A 24,023-nucleotide genomic window follows, 5' to 3' on the forward strand; every position below is an offset into this window, starting at 1 on the left:
TTACACATGGCATACGTAGATGGGGGGTGTGCTCTGGGGTGCCCTCTCCTCCCATGCCATGTCCCTGACAAGCACAGCCCCCTTGTGCCCTGCTGCCCTCAGACCCTCCCCAGAAAACTCCATTCAGACCCTCCTGCCTGGCCGTGGGGGAAGCTGGCCTTGCCTCTGCCCTGGCACTGCTCCTGCACAGGGCCACCCCACAGAGCGCTGCGCCTTCAGCATCTCTGCAGCTAACTGGGTCAGGGGGAGAGTGTCACTGCAGGTGCTGCTGCCAGGCTCTGGCCCTGCCAGGGGAGGCTCGATGGAGAGGGGCAAGCCCCTTCCCTGAGTCACCTCTGCCAGCGCAGGCAGCACTCCTGTGTGCGTCACCTGTGTCCACGAGGGCAGCAGCAGGAGGGAGTGATGTGAGGGAAATGCCCTCCCCAGGGGGATGTGCCCACAGCTCTGATTGCCCCCAGGGTGTGGTGTGGAGGGAGCAGGGGAGCAGGCAGAGCTGGTGCTGGGCAGGGAGCTGCCCAGAGCCCCTCAGCCAGGCTCCAGGCCTCCCCCTGCACCATGCTGCCCACCAGCACCCGGCCATGGGCAAAGGGCAGCGTTCCCCTGCCTGGGGCTGGGTACGGGGTTGCGCTCAGGGACATTCCCATTCTTGCAGCACCAGGACAGTGCTGACACTGGAGTCCCCGGCACAACCCCAGGTGGGGGGTTTCTGTGGGCCAACACGCAGCACGTTCGGCTGTAAACAGAAAGGTTGTTGGTTGGAGCCCACCCAGGGACGGTGCCCCTGTGGTGGGGTGCCTGGGGGACTGTGCTGCTCGGCACCCTGGCTTTTTCTCACAGTCCCCAGGAAGGATCCCAGACAAAGCGGTGGGAACCTCAGGGGTCTGACGGAGGCTGGGGAAGGCCCAGGGCCCAGGGAAGGACCTGTGTCCTGAGGCAGGGCGGCTGTGAGCAGGGGGGTCACGGCTGCTGGGCTGGTGCCACTGACCTTCCCCTTCACCCCTGTGTGTGTGTGCAGAGGTAGGTCTGGCTGGGGGTGGGGGGATGGGGAGGCTCACCGGGAGGGAATGGGGAGAGGAATCAGAAGTGTTTAGGATCAGCACCAAGCAGAAGGCACACCCTTTGCTAGGGCTAAAAGAGCATAAATCAGGGTTTAGTGAATGCTATCCATTCTGCCCTCTGTCCTCCTCAAAGAAGAGCAGAAAGGCAATCCTCAGCAGACACAAATGGAACCCAAGAGTGTTCCCAAAGCATCTCATGGCCCCGTCTTCACCAGCCCCTTCATGTGATGCCACCTCCATACACCTCCCTGCTCTTTCATGAGCGGCAAACTCCCTGCACCTCCCCTGCTCGCAGGGAATGCTCTTTTCCACTCGCAGGAACTGACGTGGGAAACCCAGAGGGAAAAGGCAAAATTCCCTCCCCACTTCTCCAGAGGTCCAGCCCTGGCCAGGTGTCTCTGCGACAGCACATCTGCTGGAGGCTAGCACATGCACACTCCTGGGGGATGTCCCTCTGGACCAAATGGGATGGCCAGGGGACCAGGAGAGCAGCACGGAGGATGCATGTGTGTGCTGCTGAAGCTGAGCTGAGCTGAGCTGTGCCATGCCCATCCCTGGTAGGAAGGACAGGAGAGGGACCAGCGTGTGCCCGTGCTGGGTGGTCATGTCTGTACCTCTGCTTCCTGAATGGGGAGAAGGGAGGGAGCAGTGCCATGGGGCAGCCAAAGGGGCCGGCTGAGTCCCTGCTGCCGTGACCGTGCAGGGATGTGGGAGCACTTCAGAGCTCTGCCTGTTGTGCAGGCGGCTCTGCCAGAGACCCCTGTAGCCGGGACAGTGCTTCATCTGCCCCGAGCACAACGTGGGTGGAGAGGACAGCACTCTCCACCCAGCCTGTGCTTGATCCTTGGCCTGAGTTGTGGGCTGGAGAGAGGCTGAGACTGGAGACGCAGCGGGACGCAGTGGGTTGGAGACACAGCTGAGCACCAGCTGGGAGAGCAGGGTTCAGCAGCAGCAAGAGCTGCTGTGGGGTGGCAGGAGCAGGGCTTCTCCCTCTGTGCAGGGACGTGGGGCTGGAGCTGGGCTGGGCAGGGCTGGGCAGCCACATGGGGGAGTAGGCTTGGGTGAGGGAAGTGGGGAGGATGGATGGAGGCATTGGTGCCATGAGCTGGTCGTGAGGGGACAGAAAACGCAAAAGTCAAATCTCTGTGCAATGTTCAGGAAAAGTTTTATTAAGAAATAAATAACCCCCCCCCCAAAAAAAGGAAATTTGGAGAAGACTAACTGCTTGTCAATGGAAGCAGAAGCCCCCTTCCTGATGGGTCCTTGCCTCTTACAGATGCTTCTGGAAAAAAGCTCTGGAGGAAATGCCAGCCTTTCTCCAGGGGAGTTCTCCCAAAGCACTCTTCTCTCTTCTGTTGCCTGCTTGGGTCTCCAGCCAAGGACTCCAGAAGGGGAAATCTTCACAGGGCTTCAGATGGGAGGAAAGACAAGAACGCCCTCGCCCATTATCTGGAAGTGATATTCCACCTGGAGGGCCACAGAAAAGAAACGGCAAAGAGGACTGCTGGCATCTGTGCTTTCCCAGGGCGCAAAGGGCATTTCTCATCCTCTCTCCTGCCGCTTGGCTTGAGCCTTCCCGGCAGCGCTCTTACGCCCCGAAGCTCATAGGGGCAGGTCTCAAAATCCCAGTTTGGATCTCACCAATGAGCTCAATAATCACAGAACTAAAGGGAAACTGCCCATGCCCTCTCCCTGAAAGGTCCAGCAGGTACCTTCCCACAGGAAAAAGGGCCAAAGAGGGGCTTCTGAGGTGCTTCCTGAGAATGCCGGAGGGACAAATGCCCTCCAGAACTAGCGGGTGACCTGCAGCTTTTCAAACAAGGCCCAGACGTGGTTGGTCACTGGCCAAGTGAACACGCAGGCAGGGATCTCTCCTACCCACTGCCCATAGGACTGCGCTTTTCCACACGTCCCCGTGGCCCTAGCAGGACCTCAGGCTGTAGCACGCACCTGTCCTGGCCACCTCTGGATTTTCTTCACCAGTTTCTCCGGTGGGGGCATGGCTTCAGCACTGCCCTTTGTCCTGCCTTGCACCACCTTCCTGGAGCAGCTGCCTGCGATGGCCGGGAGCCCCCTGAAAAGACACCTTGTGGGCAGGTGCTGGGAGCACAGGGGCACTTGGGTCTCCGTCCTGCACTCACCGGCTGGGCACCTGCCTCTGCGGCACAAGGCCCTTCTGCCAGAGAAGGAGATGGGTTCGGCTGACTGTGTTCACACCCACAGGGACAGAGACCACCCCCAGCTGAAACGCCCGGGGCTGCAGGATGTGCCCTCGGGAACGCTCTGCGTGCCCAGACACGGGCTCGCTCTGGATGCAGCCCGGAGAGGAGCAGCCTCCTCTACCAAGACAGGCTCCAAGAGACACCCTTACCCCATCCTGCCAAATGTATTACAAATGGCCTGGTGGTCCCCAATGCCCTGTGCTTAGGCATGGAGAACAGATTGTTCCTGGAGACGCAGGGTCAGAGAAGGAGAAAGTGGTCAGGGCTGTCAAGGCATTCTCGCCATCAAGGGCTCAGGAGTCCCCGGGGCATGTGATAAAGGACATTCAGAGCTGCTGTGAACCTTGTGTGAAGAGGAAACATCTCCCCCAGACATGCACTAGGCTACAGGCTCACCCTCACCCACTCCTCCACGGCTCTCACCTGCCAGCAGGCGCTTTGTCCTCAGCTTTCTTCCCTTTCCCCTTCTGCTTCGTGGGAGCTGTTATTTTGGCTGGAGGATGCCTCGCTCTGAGGGGGAGGTGCTTGGTGGGAAGATTTCCTGTAAGCAGGAGAGAAGAAAACACTTCAGGACAGCATTGAGGAGGCCTTTGGAATGGGAAGGCTCTTCAGATGTGCTCCAGCCTGTTATAAAAGTGTGAGGCCTCAAGGTGGCTCCTTCTAGGCCTTCTTTCCTGGGTGGTCTTTGGCCCTTCCACACACTGGCTTCTCTCTGCCTTGTCATTTTTCCCCATCTACTCTCGGGGGCTTTTCTCATTCAATGACAACTCACTGGTCCCATGAAATAGCTCAGCCTCTCTGTGACCTGCAGCTCCCTGCACAATTTAGGATTCACATTGCACAAGGACAGTGCTCACGTTTGCCTCCCTTCTGCACCAACATGTCCAGCGCAAGAGCACTTTGCAGTGCACCCCAGGGCACTGAGTGCCGTGGCAATGGGGGAAAGTTTAACTGGGAGGCATCAGCTGCAGCTGGGAGTGTTGGGCTGCCGGGAGGTCGTGTTCCCTCAGGAATCACTCCAGATGTCCCGTACTGGGAACGCAGCGTCACCTCCGGTGCCTGATGCTACCTGAGCCATGGCACTGTCGCCTTGCCTCCACTGCCTGGCCAAAGAGGACGGAAGCAGAAGGCACAAACCCCTGCCAGGATCCAGCGTTCCCATTACCTTTCTTGGCCCTGGTGTCCTCTTTTGCCTTCTCCTCTTCCTGCGGGGGCTTTGCAGGTGCCACAGGGGGCTTTCTAGATGGACTGTCAGCATTGTAGCTGGAAAGAGGAAAAAGATGCCAGTCTAAAGGGAGGGCACCACACTTCCTTTGCACCTTGTGTCCATAATGGGGACACAGCAGCATTAGGGAGCTACCAAGAAGCCCCTCTTTGTCCAAAGCACAATAGGCAGAACATGCCAGATGCTGGAGGAATGTATCAGCAAGCTGAGGGACTTTGTGAACACCTCCAGCACCTGGAGGGGCAGAAGCTCCCTCATCCGCTTTTTCCAGAGCATCCCTAGCCTTCCTGTGAGAAAGCTCAAATGACCAGCACGAGTTCCAATTCCCCTCTCTCCCGCCACATCACTTGCAGGCCCTCCAAAACTCATCTCCATACAGCTGTAGAAAGGCAACACCATCTCCCAGACAACTAATGGGACAAAACACTGAGCAGGATGGGAGCCAGCACAAAGCTCTCCACAACTCCACTGCGCACAGGCTTCACCTTAGACTAGACATGCCTCCCCACAGAAGACATTTGACCCAAGGTAACATGTTCAGGACCCATTTGATTCATGCATGTCTCACAGAAGACATGAAAACATCCTGAGCCAGTGACCAGCAGGAACCTGCACTTTGATCCACATTGGAAAGACTTCCTCTCCAATGACGTCCTGAACAGCCTTCACAAGCACTGGCAACACAGGGCTACCAAACAAGTTGTGGGAAGCTGCTGGCTTGGCCAGCCGGGGCTAAGAAGTGAAAGTACTCACTCAGGAAGGACGACAACACAACCAGAGCGGGTCTGCAAAGCAGCAGTTTCGGAGCCTGAGAGGACTGAATCCCTCATCTCTGGCATCTGCAAAGGGGAGAGACACACGAGAGATGATGCCAAGACAGTTGTCTCAGGGCGCACAAGGGCAGCACACTTTCCCACTGCTCAGAGAAGCAGCTGCCTCTGAAACACGGAATTTTTCTGCGCCTCTCCGCGGCCCCTCAGTTGTGCAGCAGAGCAGCTGGCGGGAAATGGAGGAGAAAGGGTGAGAAGACTGCCAGGCTGTTTGCAAGGCTGAGAATTGAGAGATGCAGTCAGGAGACCAGGTCCTGCCTAGTGCAGAGGTCTGGCCTGCAGCCGGCTTGCATCTCTGCCTTAACCCATGAGAGGAGGCTCAGCTCAGCCTCCTTTCACATCTCAGCCTTCCTGCTGCACCTGAAGGAACACGCTGAAGGACGGGGCTGCACTAGAGACCTGGCCAAGGCCACTGGGCTCCAACGACTCTCTCTGCGACATGCTGCAGCCATCACTAGCAGCGTGCAAATGCTCACATTTGGACAGAAAGACGCCCTTCATGGTGGCGAGACTCCAGGGCCCTGGCAAGAGCTGCTCAGCACAACTAGACCAGCACAGCAAGAGCAGCAAGAGGGCTCTGGTCGCACAGGGGCCTTGGTCTGCCTAAGCCTCTGCTTCGTGTCCAGAGAGTGGGGCGAGCAATGATTCCTGCAAAAACAAACCTACTTGGAGACAGAGGTAGAAATGCCAAAGAACAAGAGGACCAGGGGGATTCAATATTCTGAGCAGCTGCCCCATGGGAGAGATGAAAGACACTCAGGCCCTCCAGCTGCAAAGGGAGAGCACTGAGGTCAGCAGAGGTTTCACGGAGCTGCTTCACATGCCCGCTGGCCCAGGCAAGGGGAGGAGGGATCACTCCCTTGCCCTCACTCCACCCTAGGGCAAAAATGTCCCATGGAGGCATCAGGCCGAGCTCCCAAGGGGACACGCAGAAATAGTGTCACCCAGCATCAGGGGAAAGTGCTGAACTCGCTGCCTTACTGTCCCAGACACAGTCCAGGGAGACATGGGTCCAGAAGTGGTCCTGACACAAAGCAGCACTAAACCATGGCTTTCTGTCAGGAGGGAAGTCTCCTGGAAAAAAGCACACAGGACCGGCCCTTTTCTGGGACTTTTCCCTCGTGCACATGAAAATGAGCTCTGGGGCTGGATGAATTTTTGGGGCAGAGCCAGCACAGCTATTCCCAGGGCCGTCCTTGTTGCCAAGTCCTCTGGACGCTCAAGACCGGCTGTCCCGGGAGCTGGCATTACTCTCAGCTGGGACTCTCCATGCACCTGGACAGGTCACAGCAGGCTGACAGCATTGCATTCACTGGTGCTTTCCAGAGGACGACAGGTAGTGCTGGAGGAATGGGGAATTCACCGCGAGAAGAGCTTCCAGCAGCTGCTCTGTCCCATTGAGCCTCTTCAGAAAGTCCCTGCAAAACCTCATTTTCACAGCTGCTCCTTGAATTACAAGCGTGCCAAGGCCCTTCAGCACAAGGGCCACGTTCTTCCCGCTCTGTAGCAGCGGGAGAAAAGCCGCATGGTCTCTTCTATGCACGCCTCCACTGTCTTCCGAGGAACAGAGAGGGCCGAGGCTATGTGAGCGTACTTGAGGGGCTCGGAGAGCTTATGACCTGGGAAGCAGCAGAAGGGGAACGCAGTCAGTAGCAGAGAAGCAGCAGCCCCAAGACATCTGGCATGAGGCCAGCTGTGAAAGCAAGTCTGGGAGAGAGGGAGTGTGACTGTAATGTGCATGATGTTGTCCTGGTGCTTTAAAACCCCCTGAAGCTGTTCTCCACAGCTGCTGAAGGAATTCTAGCTTCCTAACAGTCACTGCTGCCCAGCAGTTAGGCACACCCCAAGGATGTCCCCAGGGGAAGCAAGCGGTTCAGCCTCTCCTCTTACCAGGAGCATAGGCCATGTCATAGGTGAGGCCGGGAAGCTCTGCAATACTCCGCAACAGATGGAACACGGGCCTGCGAACAGTGAGAAGAGCACGCTTCCCACCACCGACTTGTTCGGTTACTACGTCAAATGTGCCAAGGCGAATAACTCGGACTCCCTGCAAACAGGAAGGAAGAGAAGAACGATGAGACTGGCAGCTGGACAGGCCGGGCACTTGTCAGGGCGTGGGGATGGTGCTCGGTGCCCTGCTCCATCCTGCTGTACAAAGGGGACAGACAAAGCGCTGGACAAAGCTTTGGAGAAACCTTGGGGCCCTTCTTTGGAAGACCTTTCCAGATGCTTTCACCCCCCTCCTCTTCACCCTCTCAACTCTACCAGTCAAAGCAGAGAAGTCATCCCACAGACACACAAGCTCCAGGAGAAGGCTTCCTGGGGCAGGCCCCGCAAGGCACACCCACCTGGTTCCGCATCATCTGCCGCACAATGTAGTCAGACACCCCTTCCCAGACAGCAAGCTGCTCTGGAAGAGAAGGGAAAGACCCGTCATGCTCTGGGGGCAGCTCTCAGCTGCTCCGTACCTGCCTCAGCCGGAGGATGAGCAGTGCGAGCGTCCTCCAAGAGCACCCCCTCCCCAAACAGGCCCCATTCCCTACAGGGGCTGAGGTGGGCACTGCCTCCAGGCGATACCCTGCCAGACCTGGGGAGGATCCCTGCTAGACCTGAGGAGGATCTCCGGAAGGCCTTACCCCAGCTGGGGAGTGCTGGCACCCCCTGTCCACGCCGTGTCCCATGGCCAGCGTCCCAGAGCTCCATCCTGGTCCTGTGTGCTCTGGGTCACCCCTGCAGCGGCAGGTGATGAGGAGGCAGCTCCTCTCCTCTTCCTCCTCCTCCTGCACACAGCAGGATGGGGCTGAATGGGGCACTCGGGGTGTTTGCTTTGGAGTCCTCCTTTGCTTCAAAAGGTTTCCGTCGCAGCCCTGCGCTGTGCCGCAGCAGCACCTGGCACCCAGGAGCACCCACAGCCCTCCCAGCTGTCACTGCCCACAGCCAGGACCACAGCTTGGGTGGCTCCTCCCTGTCCCCTCTGCACCAGGACCTCCTCTAGTACAGTGCCAATCTGCCCCACTTGCTCACCACTCTCTGGGTCCTCCTAAAACATCTATTGATCTTGCAAAATGAAAGCCAGGAAGAGAAAGGGCCAGGAGGGGTGGACTGAGATGAGAAGGGGCCGCAAAGACCTGGACCAAACCCTGCTGGTACTGCACTGGCCAGGGACCCAAAGAGGGTCGCAGGCATCTGTGACTGCCCCACTCCATCATTACATCTGCCCTACCAGAACTTATGGTTCTGGCAGGTTGTCCAGGGCCAGACTTAGGGGGTGGGGGGCACTGAGGCAATCAGAAAATTGCAGATTCAGAGAAAGTTGGGGGAGACTCCACAATCTCTCTGGGCAGCTTCTTCCAGTGCTCGTTACTCAAAAAAGAAGTTTTCCCTCACACACAGGTGGAACTTCCTGTGTTTCAGCTGGTGCGCACCGCCTCTTGTCCTGCTGCTTGGCACCACTGAAAAGAGTGTGACCCTCATCCTCTTGACACCCTCCCTTCAGGTACTTGTACACGTTGATAAGATCCCCTCTCAATCGTCCCTTCTGCAGGCTGCCACTGCCCTTCTTGGCCACAAGAGCACATTGCTGTCTCATGGTCAACTTAGTGTCCACCAGCACTCCCAGGTCCTTCTCTGCAGAGCTGCCCTCCAGCAGCTCAGCCCCCAGCCTGCACTGGTGTATGGCGTTATACCTCCCCACATGCAGGACCGTGCACTTGCCCTTGTTGAACTTCATGAGGTTCCACTCCCCCCACCTCTCCAGCCTCTCCAGGTCTCTCAAATGGCAGCACAGTCTTCCGATGTATCAGCTGCTCTTCCCAGTTTATTACTGTTGGCACACTTGCTGAGGAGGCACTCTCTACCTTCGTCCAGGTCACTGGCGACTAAGTTGAAGAAGACTGGCCCCAGTACGGAGCCCTGGGGGACAGCACGGGCCTCCAACTAGACTCTGCACTGCTGATGACAACCCCCTGAGATCTGCCGTTCAGTCACTTCTCATTCCACCTCACTGACCACTCATCTAGCCCACACTTCTTGCCTATGAGGATGCTATGGGAGACAGTGTTGAAAGGCTGGCTGAAGTAAAGGGAGACAACCTCCACTGCTCTCCCCCTATCTCCCCAGCCACTCATTCCATCATGGAAGGCTAGGGGTGGATGAACAGTGAGTCCAGAGCTTATGGGTGAGGATGACTAGGCAGGCTAACACGGCAGACACTGCTGTAGGTGTTTACAACAAGCCACCAGCTCAGGAAGAGGAAGTTGATGAGGCTTTTGATGGACGGCAGGAAGCCGCCTCCGGATCACAGACCCAGGCTCACCCAGGGGACTTCCACCACCCTTATATCTGCTGGGAAGACAACACAGCAAGGCACAAAAGCCCTCACTGGAGATGCTGGGGACTGAACCCAGGACCTCCTGCATGCGAAGCAGGCGCTCTTCCACTGAGCTACATCCCCTTACACATGGCATACGTAGATGGGGGGTGTGCTCTGGGGTGCCCTCTCCTCCCATGCCATGTCCCTGACAAGCACAGCCCCCTTGTGCCCTGCTGCCCTCAGACCCTCCCCAGAAAACTCCATTCAGACCCTCCTGCCTGGCCATGGGGGAAGCTGGCCTTGCCTCTGCCCTGGGACTGCTCCTGCACAGGGCCACCCCACAGAGCGCTGCCCCTTCAGCATCTCTGCAGCTAATTGGGTCAGGAGGAGAGTGTCGCTGCAGGCGCTGCTGCCAGGCTCTGGCCCTGCCAGGGGAGGCTCGATGGAGAGGGGCAAGCCCCTTCCCTGAGTCACCTCTGCCAGCGCAGGCAGCACTCCTGTGTGCGTCACCTGTGTCCACGAGGGCAGCAGCAGGAGGGAGTGGTGTGAGGGAAATGCCCTCCCCAGGGGGATGTGCCCACAGCTCCGATTGCCCCCAGGGTGTGGGGTGGAGGGAGCAGGGGAGCAGGCAGAGCTGGTGCTGGGCAGGGAGCTGCCCAGAGCCCCTCAGCCAGGCTCCAGGCCTCCCCCTGCACCACGCTGCCCACCAGCACCCAGCCATGGGCAGAGGGCAGAGTCCCCCTGCCTGGGGCTGGGTACAGGGTTGGGCTCAGGGACGTTCCCATTCTTGCAGCACTGAGACTGTGCTGACAGTGGAGCCCCCGGCACAGCCCCAGGTGGGGAGGTCTCTGTGGCTCAACACGCAGAGCGTTCGGATGTTAACTGAAAGGCTGTTGGTGGAACCCACCCAGGGACAGTGGAACAGGGAATGGAGCCTGGGGTTACTGATTTGATTCCAAATGGAATTACAGTATAATGGCCTTCCCCTTGTAATACCCCTTCACCGCCTGTCAGGAAAGCAAAACTGGACCCCCATGGGAACACTGGCATTCTGTTGGAATGATGCTGTGGAAACCCTCCAAGAGCTAACAAGACTCAAGGACAAGGGAGAGAGGATCTTGGGAAACGGTATTGCAAAGGACAACCAGCTCCAGGCAAATAACCATGAGGAAACCACAACACTTTGAAGAACGTGAGGAACAGAGAGCACAAGAAGAGCAGAATAACCCAGAGTAACCTAAAAGTTCATTAGGGCTTATTAACCTATTAAAAAGTGTGCTCCCCAAAATGAATAATGAGATGGTAATGACATGATAATGATGTTACCACCTTCTTCTCCACTTCCTATGGTAATTAGCATGGATGTTCAAGCACAAGCACAGAGCAAGTACGTGATGTGATAAAACTGTAACCAGCAGAAAAATCTGTATAAAGTACTCCCTGAAAAGTGTTTATAGATAAAGAGTGAGAAAGGGAGAAGGAAGGGAGAAGCTTTGTGGATCTACCACCTAGCACCCATCCCTGTGCAGAAATGAAATAAACAAGTATCTCGATCCTGTGTGTCTGTTGGTTGCTTGCACATCTGGTAAAAGAACCCAGTTTGGGGACCCAAACACTGATACAGCCCCAAACAAGCCACCATGCCTCTGGGTCCATGCTCCTTTTCCCACGGAACAGTCTGGCTCGCTTGCATCACCCATCTCATCAAAATCTGCTGCATTTTCCCATGCAGTAGGTGTGCTCCGACACTTTGTCTCTATGTATGATCTGGTCGACACAGTTTTCAGTTTACAGCCTGTTTGCATGTGTTCACATATGTCTGTCTGCATGGATACATTGGTTGGTTACATGGCAGCCTATTCCACCTGGCTCTGTATTCTCTTCCAAACTTCCTTTTCACCAGCACCCAACAAGCCCAGAGGACAGCACCAGCTATCACTTAGGCTCCACATGGCCAGGTATGCTGGGAGGCTTCTGGAGACTCCCTGGGAGCTTCATTTACAACAGTCTTACAGATAGTCCAGCACATGAACCAGGTTTTTGGCTTGCACATTCAGAGGGATGCAGACATGTATTTTTGAGTTTCATTTCATTTGCCCTCTCCAGGTTCTTTTTCACTTCTGTGCCCTTCAAGCACCCGACTGCTGAGCTTTCTAAAGAAACTGGATACTAGTATTGCAAGGACACAAACCTGAATCTCTGAAGAGCTGCTTCTGTAGAACTGAAAACATTTATGGTGGCTGAGTCAAGACACTCACCTGGAGGTAGCCTTCCCCCACCTCCTGCACACACCGACTTAGTAGACAGATGTATGGCTTTGCCTAGGAGGATAAATCCAGTGATTTATTTATAGCCTGAGTCTGGTGCATGCCAGGTTTGGCAGGTAGAAGGCATACAAGGTACGTTCACTAAAAGCATACCTTCTTACAGGGTGCCATTGCAATATATCCTTGTTACAGTGTTCATCATAGAAACTGATGTAGCATTTCAATGCCTCCTCTCAAAGGACAGCTCTTTCTTCATACGGGCCAAAGCTTGTCCAGATGGCAGCTACATTCCATCTTGTGTCTCAGTAACTCTGAGAAGACAACTCCACCAATTTCCATCGGCAGGCTTCAGGAGGAGTACAGCCTCCACATTCAGCTGCCATTAAAGGAAGGGGGTTAAACCTGGAAACAGTTTACTCTCCAGCTGATGGGGTTTCCTGGAAGATGGAAATCCAGAACTCAGCTAGATGTGTTTATCCCCAAATGCCATGACTTAGAGAATATTGGAAAATTTATCCTGAAGTAACTACTGAAATTCCAGCTTGTCAACCATTTCAGGCATCAAGGCAGGTCCCTCTTCTGACAGAAGGCTCCCGTAGTTGAGGGCTAAGCCCCCAGGTCAGGGGTCAGTGCTGGCCCTGGGAACAGCCCTCCATTTCCTCAGGATGAGAGATGTCATCTCACTCACTGATGGAATAGTCCAGTAGCCAGGTTGTTAGCTTTCCATGTCCCCTTTCCCAAGAAGATGAGACAAAAATGGATTTAGGATAGAATTGTTACTATAGGCCTCATCAAAGAGTTTGACCAACCCCTTCAGTTCAAGTAAGGGCACCTCAAACATGGAGGTCTTGGAGCCCCAGCACGAAGGCATTCTTGCCGTTCCTCCAGACTTCATCACGAAACGTTGACTAATGCTGACCCACTACCAAAAGGGGAAAGGGAAAAATAGGAGGGCAAAAATCTAAGGGCAACAGACTTGGGGCCAAAACATCCAGGAGGGCCAAAAAACCCAGAGGGGAAACCTAAATAATGACAGAAGAATGGGAAAAAACATGCAGAGCTGGAAAAGAAATGGGACAAAAGGGGAAAATGGTAAAACAGGAAAAATGAGAAAACCAGAGAATCAAAAGAAACAGGCAAACATAGGACAAATGGGAGCAATGGGGACAAACAGTAAGAAAGGGAAGAAACAAAGAGACCGAGAAAAACAGGGAAATGAAGAGAAAATGGCGGGAGGATGGTGTAAATCAGGAAAACATCAAGGGAAAAAGAAAATTTAAAAAGACACCCCCCCAAAACCCTAAAAATGAAAAAAATAACCCCAGCACTCTTCCAAAAAGCTCCGAAAAAAAACCCTGAGAAGAACACTGAGAAAAAAAAAAAAAAGAGAGAGAAAAGAACAGAACAGAAGACTCGAAGAACAGAGAACAAAGGTAGAAAATGAGCAGGGAGAAACACTGGAGAGGGGAAGAGAAGAAGAGTAAAGCAGAAAATAGAAATAAATAAAAGAGGGGAAATCCATAGAAAAGAGGAATTCCCCCCCTCCCCAAAAAAGGGGGGAAAATGGGACAAATGGGGTTAAAGCAAGGAAATAAGGGGGGGGGGACATAGAGAAAACATCAATAAAATATCAAATAAAGAAGAAAAATGTAAGAAAAGCAAAAAAAAAAAAAAAACCCACAAGATGTGAGAGAAAAGAAAATACACATGTACCATGAGATTAAAAAAAAAGGGGGGCAGGGAATGAGCAAGGGAAAAAAGCAGTGTGGGGGAGGGCAGGAAGCACCGCGAGGGAGGGTGGGAAAAAAAGGAAAAAGGACATTTGGGAAAAATGGAGAAAAAGCAAGACATTGACAGATATTACTCAAGTATATGAATCTCTCTTTGCTTTTTTATCTTAGAGTTCACACAATAACACAATGGCAGAGCTTCAAAGGGACCTCTGAGATCAGCTAGTCCAACCCCGGCTCAAGCAGGGGCACTTAGCACATGTTGCCCAGGAACCCGTCCAGATGGCTCTGAGTATCCCCAAGGAAGGAGACTCCACAACCTCTCGGGGAAACCTGTTCCACTGCTCAGTCACCCTCACAGCAAAGAGGGTTTCCCTTTTGTTCAGGTGGAACGTCCTGTATTTTATTTTGTGCCCGTTGCCTCTTGGCCTATCGCTGGGCACCACCGAAAAGAGCCTGGCCCCACCCTCTCTACAACCTCTCCTCAGATCCTACACACATTGAGAAGATCCCCCACCAGCCTCCTCTTCTCCACGCTGAAGAGTGCCAGCCTGCTCAGCCTTACCCTACATGAGACATGCTCCAGACCCTTCAGCATCTTAGAAGGCTTTGGCTGCACTTGCTCCAGTAGCTCTCTGTCTCTCTTGGACCGGGCAGCCCACAACTGCACACACTACTCCAGATGTGGCCTCGAACAACAGGGCAGCAGGATCTGCACGGAGCACCCAGGAGGGGAGAACAGCAGTATCATTCTGGCATGCAGGAGTAACCACAAGAATTTCTGCTCTAAAGCCGAGTTCAGGAAACGTGGAAGTTGCCGCAAATTCTTATCTGCATACACAACTGGGTGCCTCAGCTAATTACACATTAATGAGCCACAATTAAAACCATGAAGAAAGGAGTATTTTCCCAGCAGGTATGGAAGGATTCCTACTGGCTCCTACTGGCACTTGAGGGGCACCATAGGAAGTTCTGTGGGTAATTTTCTAGTCTTATTTAAAAAAAAAAGGTAAGTGAGATTCTAACAAAAAGCAACAAAGGCAGGCTATGAAGATGCTCCAGAAAGGAAGTACCAATCATTCCAAAGGGCACTAGGGGAATTTAATTGGACATAGCCAAACTAAGACAGAGGAAACAGGACTGTTACTATCAAAGTCGCTCTAGGGACACAGAACCAGTTACCCTCACAAGCAAGGCTGCCACAAGGACAAATACCCATCAAGTTGCCATCAGGAAATGCCCTTTGGACTTGAGAAGGCCTCAGATCCTTGAAAAGGAAATTCTTGAATTCAGTCAAGGAAATATTTCACAAGGGAACTTAAGTCCATTTATAAAATAAATGCTGGCATACATTTGCCTGGAACAGGTGACTAAACTACAGGAGCCAGGAGATTCTTTCGGAGGGCATGAGGTGTCAAGGAAACACAGGCCAATAGGAACCCAAACCTGAGGCACAAGGACAGGCACGGGAAGCGAAGCAGTGCCCTCTTAGCCTGTAGGCTCACCCCACTGCCCAAGCACACATCCTTCTTTTGTGCAGGAGGAATGAGACAACTTAGCACCTGGGGAGCAAATCAGAGCAGACTAAAAGCGGCTTGTGCCTCTGCGATGGAAGGCATCAGGCAATCTTCTTGCCTCTTTCAACCCCAGCCATCATTTGGATAAGTTCCTGACTGAAAACCCAAGTCCCCAAATAGCTGTTCCTAAACAGTGCCCATTCCAAAACCCCACAACAAAGCAATGCAGAGAATGCAGCACAAGGTGCATATACCAACTTCTCACTGTTATTTCACATGTTCTGAGGAAGGAGGTGGGTCCTCCCTGATTGGAGGATACTTCCAGTATGGTCATACTTATCAACTTGTAAGTTACAACAAGACAGGAAAAATAAAAGTTCTCTCAGGCTGTGACACTCTTTGGAAGAAGCCACTGCCATGAAACTAGCACTAATATTTCTCACAGCAAAATCCATTACTCACACATGTCATTACTCTTCATGTCATGTGCTGGTCTGGAGTTTGAACTTAGAGAGGTTCCTAAAAGCTCCGAGGGAGGGGGGAAAACAAAGAAAAGAGAGAGCAAGGGAGAGAAGCAGCAAATGTTCCCATCTGACAGATAATTAGAAACAAGCGTTTGAGAATTTGCAATTACACACTACACTTAGGTTCCTTCTTCCCTCCTGCTAAAGCAGTGAAAAAGTCAACAAAGAATTTGAAAAGAAAACTCACGTACAGCAACAACGCGTATGGGAATACCACTGCACTGCAGCAAGTGTCACCTCATCCTTCAATTAGCAAAGGCTCCTTGGCGTGTGGACGTCCTCAGGGGTGGCAGTGAGGTTCAAAGCACTGCTCATGATCTCCTCTGGCCTGCCTTCCTCCAGTGCAGCACTGAACCCTCTCACCATGGCCTGAGGAGGAAAAAAAAGAGTTATAGTAGAAAGGATTTACAAGGGAGGGTACTGAGCACATGAACCTGGGTGCAGCAGTCAGCTGAAACAAGGCCCACTAAAAAGCCTGTCAGGTTAAAGGCTGGAAACTGTCAGAGTGTTTCAGAGCAAAAGACCATGGGCTTCCTCAGCCTGCTGCTCAGGTAGCAACAGCAGCCTGGTTCTTTGCCTCACTCTCCTAACCTGGAAGGGTATGGTTGCTTTCAATTGTACTTCCTTCCGCAGTAACAGGGGAAAGAGAGGAAGTGGACAGAAAACACGAGGACTAGCAAACACAAGAAAGCAGCTCAGGAATGAACACAGGAACAGCAAAGGCCTCTTGTGCCACATGATGCTGCAGCCCTCCCAACACTGAGGCTTCAGCCAACCACAGCAGGCATTCCCCACACCAAGGCACCAAAGACACGAGCCTGGAAGAACTGGAGGCTGGTGAGTTTTACAGGGAGCTGAGCTGACAACACAAGGGGGAACAGACGACAACGCTTGAGTCAGGCAAGCGGAACACCATGGTGGGCATTTGACCGGCTGCAATATGGCTGAGGGCATCCAAGTGTGCTTAAGGCAGGCACACAACGCATGGGCCTGTTGGGATAAAATGCTCCGATCTGCAATAGCATCTCCTTCTTGGTTGCAGCTGGGCTCACAAAATGCAAAAAGAAATCCCCTTTTCCTCAGGCTGCAGCATGACTCTGCAGGCTTTGGTGAACCCTTGATGTGCTAACCCTTTGCAAGGCAAGTGCTAGCAAGCTGTTTGACTAGCAGACAATGCAAAAAGCCTTCCGCCTGCATAACAGTGCTACAAGGATATTTTGTGCACACAACCAACCAGCCAGCATACTCCTCTCTTTCCAAGTTTACAAGGTCCTTTTTCAGGGAGAGCCACTTTCAAACTGGGGCCCCAGCTACTACTGTTTCCACAGTTAAACAGCGGCCAGAGAGCCCCAACGTTGAATGGTTTTGACTTTAAGAACGTTAAGAAAGCTCTGCAAAGCCTCCCTACATTGGTATTAAGCTGAGACTGAGATCCCTGTTTCTCACTTCCAGGGGTAAGTTTCTAGTTTGGATGTCATCCTCATCAGAGATCAAAGTCCAAGACATGTACCTCACAACAAAAGTCAGAGAAGACAAAACACATGTTGCAGGCTTGTACAGTCAGTCAACTGAGCCCGTGCACTGCGGGCTTTGAAGGATAACCCAACAGGTAAGAGGGAAAGAATTGAAACAGCAGAGTACAGAGTGCTCAGAACGGCACAGAAACAAAACAAGCAGCAACAGGCCACCCCTGGGAAAGTGCCGCTTGCTGAAGAATGCTCCCCCTTCCCCTAGGCAAAAACTACTGGCAGCAGAGCATTTCTTCACTCTACAACATACAAGGAAGAGTGCAGACAATGATGGCTGAGTATACACAATCATCATTCCCTAAAAATGAACTGATAAACACAAGGTTACCTCCGCACTATCTTGTTTCACTGGTTTGTCCTGGTCACACACATTTGCTGCTGGTCTGTAATGCCTGAGAGAAGCACAGAAAGACAGAAATGAGCTATCTCAGTGTCCGTACTCATCTGGAGTACTGCATCCAGTTCTGGGCTTCCAATACAAGAGAGACGTGGAGCTACTGGAGAGAGTCCAGCGGAAGGCTACAAAGATGATCACAGGACTGCAGCATCTGCCCTAGGAGGAATGGTTGCAAGAGCTGGGCCTGTTTCGCCTGGGGAAGAGAAGACTGAGGGGGGATTTTATCAATGTGAATGATTGTCTGAAGGGAGGGTGTCAAAGGGACAGGGGCCAAACTCTTCTCAGTAGTGCCACGCAACAGGCATGAACTGAACCACAGGAAGTTGCGCCTGAATATGAGGAGGAATTTCTTTCCTGTGAGAGTGACAGAGCACTGGCACAGGTTGCCCAGAGAGGTTGTGCAGTCTCCTTCTCTGGAGAGATTCAAAGCCCACCTGGATGCAACCCTGGATAACATGCTCTAGGTGACCCTGCTGGAGCAGGGAGGTTGGCCTACATGATCTCCAGAGGTCCCTTCCAACCTTATTCATTCTGTGATTTGGTGTAATGAACCAGCAAACTAGCAAATTAAGCAACTAAAAAATTATTACTTTGGGCTGGGCTGCAGGGAGAGGATTATCTGCTTCTTGGCTTCTTTGATTTTTTTTTTTAACACCTAAGGAGCTCCTACAAATACCCTTACTTTCACAAAGAAGCTCTGCCATCATCAAAGAAACAACAACAACAAAATACACACACCCACCAAACAGTCACAACGGGATTGTCGAAGAGGTTCTCTAAACTCTACACTGATTGCAGTAAAGGGCTCCTAAGGGGGCACAAGCAATTTATCATCCACCAGCACTGCAAACAGCCAGACGCTGCAGAGGTCACCACTATGACAACATGAGTCAGTCTACACCTAGAAATTTCACTACCACTCTCAGGCCTCTCTCATGCACTTTTAACATGCATCCTCCCTTTCACAAAATCCTGACAAAGCCACTTCTGCCAATAAAGAGCCAGAAGGGATTTTTCTCTCCCATTTTTTTCTTTCCCTTCCCTTTTTTCAGGCAGAAAATAGCTTGTGCTATTCCATAGCTTCCAACAGAAGCTATCGTACCACAAATGCACTGGCTGATTTAGACTTCTGACCACGGGATTTGAACACTTTCAGGTGAAATGCTCTTGCTGCTGCTCATGAGGAGAGGCACACAACCAGAAAACAGTGCAGTCCAGGTCACTCGACTGATTTTGGATCCATCCTGCTTGCACTGGAAATAGCGGGTCCTCCCATACTCACTCACCACAGACAGTATCATGCCTAGGGCTAGCCCCCACGACACCTTCGCAGGCCCCTGGCCACACACACAGTCACAGAGACAAGAATGGATGAAAGTCCACACAGCTGCAGTAACCATGGTTCATCAGTAGAACCAGAGATTTCCAAGGCACATGTCACCTAAGAACACTAAGGCATATCATCTAACTGAATAATGTGCAACTCCTGATCTTTACTTCTTCCCCTGAGTCTGGTCAGGGTCATGCATACATGCTTGCACGCTGAGGAGAAAACAGGCAAAACAGGGTTTGGCAGCATCAGGGAAGCCTCTCAGAGACCCAGTGCCCTGCACTCCCAACATTGTATTTCCAGCCCCAAAATTCCTCCCTCCAAGCACCTCATGGATCATCTCCAAACACGGGAAGGTCTCTCCAGCAGCAGCTACTGCCACCACTGCAGCATCTCAGCAACACCTCACACCTCCCCCAGGCAACACACTGCTCACACACAGCTACTTCTCCCTTCACACCAACTTCAGCCTCTCTCTCACAGGCCACCCAGTAGAGGCCCCATCGAGCACCCAAGGTTTCTGCTGTTACTAACAACAGACCACCCCAGCCTAGATGTAAAGCTTGCCTCCTTCCTCAAGGAAAGCAACACCCTAAACATTACTAAGCCAGCTCAGGTCGGGAGGAAACATGCAAATCTCTACCTTCTGTAACCTCCAGAAAAAGAGAAGCAACTCACAGGCACCCACTTAACATCCTATCCTTAACATACTATCACTACAGGACCATCTCTCTTTTGTGTCAGGTGCACAGAAACTTCCTACAACAGAACTGAGATCCTTAGCTGCAGCTTCCATATATCTGCTGTCAACAGGCTACTCAAGCCAAACAGAAATCATTGGGGGATAGGTGGTAAACATATATCTATGCCTATAAAAATACATTCTCATTCAGCAGGATCTATTTCAAAAGTAAAACTCAAGCAGGCAGAACATGTGTGTGTCCTCCAGGCCAACCTTTGACAAGACACAGGTTTCTGCCAAGCTCTCTTCAGTCACAGCTGGCCAGCATCTGCCTGCCAGCAGACAGAAAGAACACTACAACTTTCTCAAGGTGACATTCAGGGATGACAACAGTTTAAATACCTGGCTGCAGTAGTAATACCTGCTCCTGAACAGAAGCACCTCTTTCTCCAGTTTCAGGAGAGCACTCACCATCAAGGAGACCCTTGTCCTGTCCTTATCAAACACTCTGGGAGCCAGAAGTAGACTGACCATACAGGAAAAGACATTTTCTCTTCAGATTCAAGAATGAATGGAGATAGCTTGGATTTTCTGAAGCAGCCACAGCCAGGGAACATGAATGGCTGCAACACAGAAGCAAGAAAAAAAGGTATCTCTGCTTAGATACCTCTGCCTCCCACAGCAATGCACACCTTCTACTCCGGCTTTAAAAGCAAGGACAGTGCCTGTTTGTGGCCATCCTTTTACTTTCCTCCCAAGCAACTGTAAGAAGAGAGGAAGCTACCAAAAAAGCACTGGAGGTCTACATATACCTACCTCAGGGCTCAGGCCCTGCTCTTTTCACAGCCCTCTTCTTTCCTCATTACTGCAGAGGACAGACTGCTAAGGTTTGTAATCTAAAGCTGAAAATAAATCAAAATTTCACACGCTAATCACAAAACCTGCTGCACTGTCCCAGCGCTCTACAGCAGCAGCTCCTGCCTATCTACTTTCCCCACCAGCTTCCCCACCCACACCCAGGGTGTGTCAGCTTTCCACCAGGGGAGAACATCCCGGGGCAGAAGCAGCACAGGAAGCAGCTGCCCTGTTCCTCTCCCTCCTCCCTTGATTCCTGGGGGGTCACTAGTGCTGCAGCTCTCATACCTCAGGGCTTCTCAGCACCTGCCAGGCCGCAGCATGTGCTGAAAACCCCCGCTGTGTCCCCGGGATGCTCACAGGCAGCAGCTGCCCCCAGCACAGTGCAGAGGTTTCTCTCTCTCCCCTCCCCTCCCCTCCCCTCCCGCAGACTCTCCCAGGGCCCTGGGGCAGCAGCATTTCCCCACACACCAGCACCAGCAGCCATGGGCACACAGGCCCCGCCCCCACACCCGGAAATGACGCCCCTCCCACCAAGGCCCCTCCCACTCCGCACTCCCCCATTGGCTCCCGTTGGACATGGCCTCCCGGGGCGGGACACCAGGGAGGGGCGGGAGGGAGGCGGCAGTGCGCGTGCGCTGTGCAGGGGCTGGGTGGGGAGGGGCGGGCAGGGGAGCCGAGGGGAGGGGCCCCGAGGGGAGGGGCGGGGCGTGGCAGAGAGGGAGGGGCGGGGCCGGGCAGGGCAGAGCATGCGCAGTGGCCCAGAGGAGGACGGTGAGGGGCGGGGCGGGGGCGGGGCTGCCCGGGCCCTGCGGGCGGGGAGGGGGCGAGAGGCGGCTGCTGCCGCGGGGCAGCGTCTCCCGGCCCGGGGCCGCCCGGAGCCTTTAGCTGCAGCGCCGGGAGCTGCCGCACCGGGGCCGAGGGCCACGGGCTGGACAGAGCGAGTAGCCGTGTGCACGGGGGCAGCCAGAGCGGCTGGGGAAGGCCCAGCCCAGCCTGGGCCACCTCTGGCCCCTGGGAGGCCCCGGCTCTTGCGCCCCTTCTCGTGGTGGCCCCACGGCTCGGTGCCAGCTGCAGTCACCGTTTCTTAGCACCGTCCCAGGTGTGAGGAGACGCCACGGGTGCAGCAGGGCTTGTGGGGGCTCCAGGCTGGAGGCAGGAGGCAGCTAGCGTCCCGGTGCCCCTGCCGACAGCCCTGCTTTCCCCCGGGCAGGTCCCCAGCTGCACTCTGAGCCCAGCCCGGCTGTGGGCACCAGGAGGAGCAGGATGTGCAGAGCCTCCTGACGACTGTGGCCAGAGCCAGGCTCTCGGGTATTGCAGCAAAGCAGCTGTGGGAGAGCTGTGCCCTGCTGGAGGGCACTTGAGCCCCTCAAGACACCTCCCCAGAGGCAGTCGAAGGTCTGAAGGTGACGTGTCCTCAGGAGAGTGTTAACCCACAGCCCCATCGCAGCCCTGTGCATTCAGTTCTGCTCCAGAGATGCCTCCTGGCAGTGGGGCAGTGTCGCGGGGCATCTGCGTCTTGGCAGGTGCCTGGGGCGGTGGAGAACAGACCCCGTTGCTGCTGGTGCTGTGGGTGGGCAGGGAGTTGGGGAAGGCACTTTCTGAGCTCCCTTGCAGGCCTGCTGCTCTCTCCATCAGCTTTGGAGTCTCGGGCTCTTGTGCAGGCTTGTGGCTCCTTTCCCTTCCACCCACCCCAGCAGCAAGGACCCCAGCTTGCTCCCACCAGAGGCACAGGCTGCCTTGGCTGCCCAATGCATAGGGCTCATGAGCTTCTGCACATGCCCTTGCAAAGGTGCAGAGCTGAGCTATGACGGTGGCCTTGAAAGCCTCTGCCTGACTGCATGGAGCTGCCGAGAAGCAGGTGAGAAGCACTGGCAAAGAGCAGGAGGTTTCTGCCTGCCAGCAGGCTGGCTGCATGCTCGGCCTGGCAGCCTGCAGGCACATGCCTGGAGGTGCCCAAGGCAGCTGCCACTGCCCATCTCTTGCCCCACACCAACAAAGCCTCTGCCCAGCCAGCCTGGCTAGCAGAAGAAGCACAGCATCATCAAGACACCTACCTTACCTCCTTCTGCTCCTGCCAGGGCTCAGGTCCAGCTGAGGCTGCCTCTTGCAACGCTTGGCCCTCTCCCAAGTGCTTCTTGCAGCCAGGTGTCCCTGGCAACATGCAGAACCAGAGGTACCAAATTCCACAAGCATTCAGAATTGCTTCACTTGGTAGATCATTTTCACTTTGCAGATTTGGAAGGACACAAGTTGTTCTGGGTGTCTGACATGGTTTGCAAACATTTTCATATACCACCTGCTTTGCCATCCTGCTGCTGTTCATGCTTGCATCTTGTTATTTTATTTTATTTTTTCCATCCCCACTTAGTCTTTCTCAGTCTTAGCATGCTGCTGGAGGAAAGGAGAGGAACTGGGGTGTGTGTGAGGATATAGACAGGGAAGACAGAGGGTGTGGAAAAGGTGCAGAAAGCAGGCATGTAGAAGTAGGGAACCCTGCTGGAAGAGCAAGATTTTCTGCTGTCTCACTATGGGAAAAAAGCAGGAAATGGAGAATAAGAAGGGAAAAGAAACTTTTGTCTTCCATGCAGGACATTAGCTTCCCCATTACTGCAAAGAATTCATGGAATTACATCAATTCTCTGAGCCTTCCACCTCAAGGGTTTCATTTCCTTCTGGTGTGCCAGGATCAGGATGGCAAAAGGCAGTTAAGGTGCTAGAGTCTGCCTCTGGAGTGCAGCACCAAGATTCAGGGCTCAGGGAGAGGAAATGTGTGTGGTGATAAGCTAGCCCAGCTCCTGAAACACAGCACTGGAGCTCTTTTTCTTTCTTTCTTTCTTTTTTTTTTTCCTCTTGTCATGGTGGCAGGTTGGGGGTTGTTGACACATGGAGCTGAGGGGCTCAGGCTATAAAAAACTCCGTTGAAATTACTGGATTTATTCCTCTAGGCAAAGATACACATCTGTCTACTAAGTCGGTGTGTGCAGGAGGTGGGGGAAGGCTGCCTCCAAGTGAGTGTCTTGACTCAGCAGCCATAAATGTTTTCAGTTCTACAGAAGCAGCTCTTCAGAGATTCAGGTAGGGTGTCCTTGTGATACTAGTATCCAGTTTGTTGGGGAAAGCACAGCAGTCGGGTGCTTGAAGGGCACAGAAGTGAAAAGGAACCTGGAGAGGGCAAATGAAATGAAACTCAAAAATACATGTCCGCATCCCTCTGAATGTGCAAGCCAAAAACCTGGTGCATGTGCTGGACTATCTGTAAGGCTGTTGTAAATGGAGCTCCCAGGGAGTCTCCAGCAGCCTCCCAGCATACCTGGCCATGTGGAGCCTAAGTGATAGCTGGTGCTGTCCTCTGGGCTTGCCGGGTGCTGGTGAAAAGGAAGTTTGGAAGAGAATACAGAGCCAGGTGGAATAGGCTGCCATGTAACTAATAACTATGTATCCATGCAGACAGACATGTATGAACACATGCAAACAGGCTTTAAACTGAAAACTGTGTCGACCAGATCGTACATAGAGACAAAGTGTCAGAGCACACCTACTGC

At 53.5% G+C, this 24,023-nt stretch overlaps 1 non-coding gene across 1 annotated transcript; it reads right to left on the reverse strand.

The window, feature by feature from the left end:
• Positions 1–9,716: 9,716 nt before the first annotated feature.
• TRNAA-CGC (transfer RNA alanine (anticodon CGC)) lies at positions 9,717–9,788 on the reverse strand. The gene has a single exon. It is a non-coding gene; the product is annotated as a tRNA-Ala (tRNA).
• Positions 9,789–24,023: the final 14,235 nt, after the last annotated feature.

The sequence above is a fragment of the Rhea pennata genome, unplaced genomic scaffold, assembly GCF_028389875.1.
Source record: "Rhea pennata isolate bPtePen1 unplaced genomic scaffold, bPtePen1.pri scaffold_26, whole genome shotgun sequence".
Classification (NCBI taxonomy): domain Eukaryota; kingdom Metazoa; phylum Chordata; class Aves; order Rheiformes; family Rheidae; genus Rhea; species Rhea pennata.